The sequence below is a fragment of the Castanea sativa genome, chromosome 5 (genome assembly GCF_040712315.1).
Source record: "Castanea sativa cultivar Marrone di Chiusa Pesio chromosome 5, ASM4071231v1".
Classification (NCBI taxonomy): Eukaryota; Viridiplantae; Streptophyta; class Magnoliopsida; order Fagales; family Fagaceae; genus Castanea; species Castanea sativa.
This window is the reverse complement of record NC_134017.1, coordinates 64,352,732-64,358,814: the sequence shown is the minus strand read 5'-3', so window position 1 is coordinate 64,358,814 and position 6,083 is coordinate 64,352,732.

Below are 6,083 nucleotides of genomic sequence, written 5' to 3'. Positions count from 1 at the left end.
GAGAGAGATCGAGAGAAATGAACCTGAAATCTCACGGATCCTATATGTAAAACCTCTTAAATCTCGACAAATCGAGAGTTGTCGAGGTTTAAACTTCGACAGATGCATCTATCAAGTAGCTATCTAGAGATGTCCACAGTAAAAAGGGCTCGATGGATCGAGGAGCTATCGAGCATTTATCGAGGAGACAGAAACTTTCTCGATGGATTGAGGAGCTATCGAGATTGCAATAAAAAGAAGCTGAAGAGCTCGATAGATAGCTTAGTTGTCGAGAGGTGTCGAGAAGCTATCGAGGTTGCTTAAAAACGGTTTTTCAAGAAGAGAAAAACACAGATATGAATGCAATCAAACATGCAACTCAACCAAGTATCCAATCAACATTTTAAGCTCTCAAAATCATCTCTTAATCAAGAAAAATGTAAGCACATAGATCTAGAAACACACACACACACACACACACACACACACACTAAACAAGTCTAACTGATTTTATATTTCAAAAACAAGTTAAGACAGTTTAGTAAGCATACATTAACACATGTAAACTTTGTGATGTCCAAATTATATTGTACCTGCACATGTATCAAGAGTAGAAAGAGTAGAAAGAATATTGCGTGTTGTGTGTGAAAAAATATCGCAAGATTGCATAAATGTCTCTATGTTATGATGATTTGAGATATGAGTAAATCAATTTAACTCACACATGATCATAACTGCTTGATGGAGACTATCACCTTCTAGGTACATCCTATAACTCTCACATCTCCTAGAATACATGCTTGCAATCATGTATAAAGCATTTTGATTTATTTGCTTTAATTTTCTTTGCATGTTTTTCTTTTATTAAGCATATCATGCATGGGCATACAAGAGAGAGAAAATAAATACCCAATTATGTTAAGCTTTTTGACATTGCACTTTTTTTATGCCGAAGTATACAAATGTCATTTCATGATTGGCAAATAACAATGGTGAGATGGTTATTTATGCCTTTCTCTTACGATTTTATAGTCCTTCCCTTCAAAAAAAAAGTGATACGAGTATTAAGTACAAGAGATAACTTAATCTTACTCATCACAAACAAAAAGCCACAAAGCTCACTTGTTTAGTTGTGCATAGAGATGCTCATCTAAGTTACAAGAGATGCAAAGTTTAGAAAACTTTGTTTCAATAGTCATTCAAGGTACACAAGTACCAATGTACACAAACACACACTGTTTTTGTATTTTTCTGATTTTTCAATTTTTTTTAATTTTTATGAATGAAAGCAAAATAAAACAAAACTGAAAAACAAACAAACGAAAACATGTCAAACAAAGCAATGCATAAAAACTAAACTGTCTCAAAATAAGAAAGCAAAACACACAAGTAATGCAAAAACAAAAACAAAAACAAGAGAGGGAGAGAGAGAGAAAAAGTGACTAAATCACTTTGAGCCATTTTCCTTCCACACCTTGGAAGAACCTTTCCTTTTGGCGAACCCTTGAATCGGCAGAAAGGGGGAAGAATTGCAACCGTTTAAGTTCGTAAGGAACATCAGGGCCTTGAGGATATTTCCAAGAGAAGCAAGAGAGAATGAAAACTAACTCAGGTTTCTTGCTGAGACCATGTTGTTGCTCTGTTGAGTGGCTTGCCACTTGTAGCAATTTGGTCAAGTGTGTCCAGTTGCTCTACAGTGATGACAGAAATGCTGCTTCTTCTCTTTAAATTTTTGAGCATTACTCTTCTTAGCCCTATGGTTTTTGATTTCTTTCTTAGCAAGCTTAGGGGGTGCTCCTAAGATAGATTTACCATTGTTTATGTTCTTACTAGCTATCACATTTTTAGCATCATTATTTTCAGATTCAATATTAGTAGCAAGAGAAACAAAAACAATAGTACTAGAGGAAGCAATATTAGAAGAAGAAAAATCATACCCTAACCAATTCAATCGGAGGTAGATTTCTACATACTAAGCATCTTATCAAGTTTTTCACTTGAGGTCCTCTCCAAATGAGCTCTAACTTGGAATAGTTCCGCCTCAAGCTTCTTGGTTCTCTCAACCAAGAAATTATTTTCAAATCTCAGTGCTCCAATAGTCTGATTGGCTTCATTGAACTTTGTGGAGAGTTGTTCTCGTTTAAGCTCCACATCACTGAGCTTCTTGGTGGCCAACCTATACAACTTCCAATGCTTTTCAGAGACCTTATATAACTTTGCATAGACAATGTGGATGTCATCTTGTTCATCCATCTTCTCAATTTTGATTCCACTAAGTTTTCTTCTTCATCCACGTCTTCTACAATCCCTTCAGTAGGATTGCTAATGGCAGTGAAGGGATTTAGGATTTCATCATTTTCATTATCGAAATCATTCTCTGGTTCGGTGTCGTTCAAGGTAGCAGCAAGTGCCTTGCTCTTCCCGATGGACTTGAGATAAGTAGGGCACTCTCGTTTCATGTGACCAAATCCTTTGCACCCGAAACACTTGTGTCCTGAAGGAACAGTGTATTGACCGCCATCCCTAGCATCCTTCTTCCCTTTGTCTTAGCTCTCAAACTGAGATGAACTTGATTGCCTACCATCCTTGTCGAAGCCCTTTGCATTGGCATTTTTCAAGAATTTCTTGAACTGCCAGGTAATGTAGGACTTCATTTTAGAATCTTCATCGTCAGAAGACTCATCAGTGTCACTATTCTTGGCCTTCAATGCCATGTTCTTCCCTTTGTCTTGGCTCTCAAATTGAGATGAACTTGATTGCCTACGATCCTTGTCGAAGCCCTTTGCATTGGCATTTTTCAAGAATTTCTTGAACTGCCAGGTAATGTAGGACTTCATTTTAGAATCTTCATCGTCAGAAGACTCATTAGTGTCACTATTCTTGGCCTTATATGCCATGTTCTTGCCCTTGCTTAACTTCCCAATCCTAAACAAACACAACTCATAGGTCTGCAAATTTCCAACTAGCTCTGTCAATGGAATTTTGTTAATATCCTTTGACTCCTCAATCGCGATGATCTTAGCATGGAATTTCTCAAGCAGAGATCCAAGCACATTTCTCACAATCTTGGGTTCGAGAATGGTTTCTTTATGATTAAAAGCTGAGTTTATTATGTCCTTAAGCCTGGTATAGAACTCATCAAATGACTCATCCTCCTCCATCTTAATTTCTTCGAAACTAGTAGTGAGCCTCTGGAGCTTCGAATCCTTGACAGCCTTGATTCCTTCGTAGGTTATCTAGAGAATGGTTCATACTTCCTTTGCAATTTCAATGGAGGATATCTTCTTGAACTCCTCATTTGTGACCGCATTGAATAAGACATTCAATGCTCTGCTGTTGAAATTAGCAGCCTTAATCTTTGCATCATCCCAGTCAGCCGATGCTTACTTTGGCTTGGTCCAGCCTATCTCCACAGCTTACCACATTTCTCATCTAATGACTGCAAGAAAGCTCTCATGTGTACTTTCTAGTATGAATAGTTAGTACCATTAAATAAAGAAGGTACAATGAGTGACTGTCCTCTATCCATGACAAACGGGGGTCAATGGATCACATAGCAAAGATTAAACCCTAATCAAAGTGTGTCTGCTCTGATACCACTTGATAGACCAAGAACGTATTAACCCTTGTGATAGATTAGTTGATTAATTAGCCAAATTTAATTAATTAATCAATTTAACATACAATGTACATGGCAGCACAAACAAATCACCAACTAAATAAATATGCAGCAAAAATAAATTAACATGGTGATTTGTTTACAAATGTGAAAAACCTCTGAGGCAAAAACCCCACCAGGTGATTTTGAGGTCACCACTTTCGAGAATTCACTATTATCACAACAAGCGATTACAAGTAAAGGAATCCTCATACCTTATACCAACCTACAATTGAATCCTTACCTCAATACCTAGTTGAACTTATTTTGTAGTGACAATCTCTTCTTATATTGCATGGCTCCCAGTACATGACTAACTAAAAGATACGCAGATACCAATACGCGACTTGATCACCAACTTGAGAAGAATGTTGGGTATAAAGTTCTTCTAGTCATCACATGATGAAGATCATGAATTTGCTTGGTCACAAAACCCTATGGTGTACAAACACAACAGCTTCTTCAAGAGAAAGAAGAACTAGGGCAAACTAGGTTTCTAGTCACACTTTTCTTCACACTTGTGGAATTGTGCTCTTGTGCGACTGTGCAACCTGTGACGGCCCTTAACATAATCCTTATATATGTTTAGGGTTATGAGAAAAGAAAGCCCAAACATAGATCTTGACAAATACCCTATCTGTCGAGCCTCGAACTGAAATTGCTCTTTTAAACCTTGATAGATACTAGCTGTCGAGCTAGCTGGCTAGCTTTGATGAACAACACTTCTTCACTTGATTCTTGGACAGACTTGCATGGCTTTAACACCTGAACTTGAAACCTTGTTTCTTGAAGCATTAAACACATCCTAGATCTACCCCAAATACAAGTAAGTGCATTTTGTCAAAGGATTAGCCAATTACATAAACTGTTGACATGTGTTCCTAACATGAATCACATATGTCCTAACACTTAGTATGAGTTATAGATTCAAACATACTAGGCTCACCCCTACTAGGAGAGTTTCCCTAGATTACCTGATACACAATTCTGGCAGGTGGGGTCGTGTACCCTTTTAAAAAATTCTTCAAAATAAAGGCAATTGATGAACAATATTTAATCAAGAAGGACAAAGAATTGTCTCCAAAACAATGACATTTTACTTTGTCATTGTTGGATGCATAACTAGATTTCTACAATTATGTTGCATCTGTTTTCAGCTGTAACTTTTCTTGATTGTTTAGCTTTGGTAATCTATAAATCTTAAACCTTAGCTTTTGCCCTTTTGGTGGCTTTTAAACATGTCGACTGTAGCATTTTCTCTTGGATCTTGGCTACTCTGCTGGTTTCTTGAGATATATTCTGCTTTAACACCATGTTTGATGTGCTATATGGCAAGTGTTTAAATTTTTTTTTTTTTGGGGTGCACTTGGTTAGTGTGATAGCATGTCCTGTTGGTAATTATTCTTCTCTACACAAGGACATGCCAATATGAACAAAGAAATCAAATTTTTGTTCACCAAGTTTGTAGGGCACTTGACCTTCAACAGATCCTATGGCTTATTTACTCAGCATGCTATTTTGAATTATGGCATGAATGATAAATCTTCATTTACTTATTCCCTGCAGAAAAAAAAAAAAAAAAAAAAGTTTAATGCTTCTTTAATTTTTTAATCAGTTATTCTATAGAACCAATTGTATATATGGGCAGAAAAAGCTTTATCATAGGACCTTTTACCACCCCCCCCCCCCCCCTCCCCAAAAAAAAAAGAATTTAACTCACAATGTGAAGAAGTTATTTAGAATTACGATGAACTAGTGTCATTGTTACTTCAATTTGTGTTCAAGAAAAAAAACATTGCTTTGTTACAATTGGCCATGGTATCCACCATTGTCATTCTTAGAACCAATAGTACCATTGAATATTTATACGTGTTTTGCACAAAATAAGATTGACCAAATTGAAGATATTGAAAGTTTTATAATGTAATAGTGGAATTTGTAGTGGAAACCATAGGTGAAAATTTGAGTCTTCAAATTAAAGAGGAGACATTGAGTGCCAAAACTTGGAAGAGTAGAAGTTTTTGTTAGGCTTTGAATTTTTTTTTTCATTGTAATTTTAATAGGGAATCCTTGTTTTTAGAAGTTTGCAAATTATTGGAAGTTTGGAGAAATTGGAATAGAGCATTAGCATGTAAAGTATACAAAAATCCTGAATAAGAATAGGAAGTTGTGATTAGTACCTAGCATTAAAATCTTTTTTTTGGGGGGGGGTGGGGGTGTGGCAAACCTGAATTTAAATTCCCTCTTTCCACTTATTGTTAGTAGGAAAAATAAAATGAAGATCATTTTGCTCATCTATGTTGAAATGCAAATATGATTTTCATTACCATCTTTTAATATAATTTACACCCCTTTCATAAGATAGAGCTGGTGGATCTTTGATTCATGAGATTTATGATTATTTCAGGGTTTTTATTATTATTGTTATTTTAACTATTTCAATTTT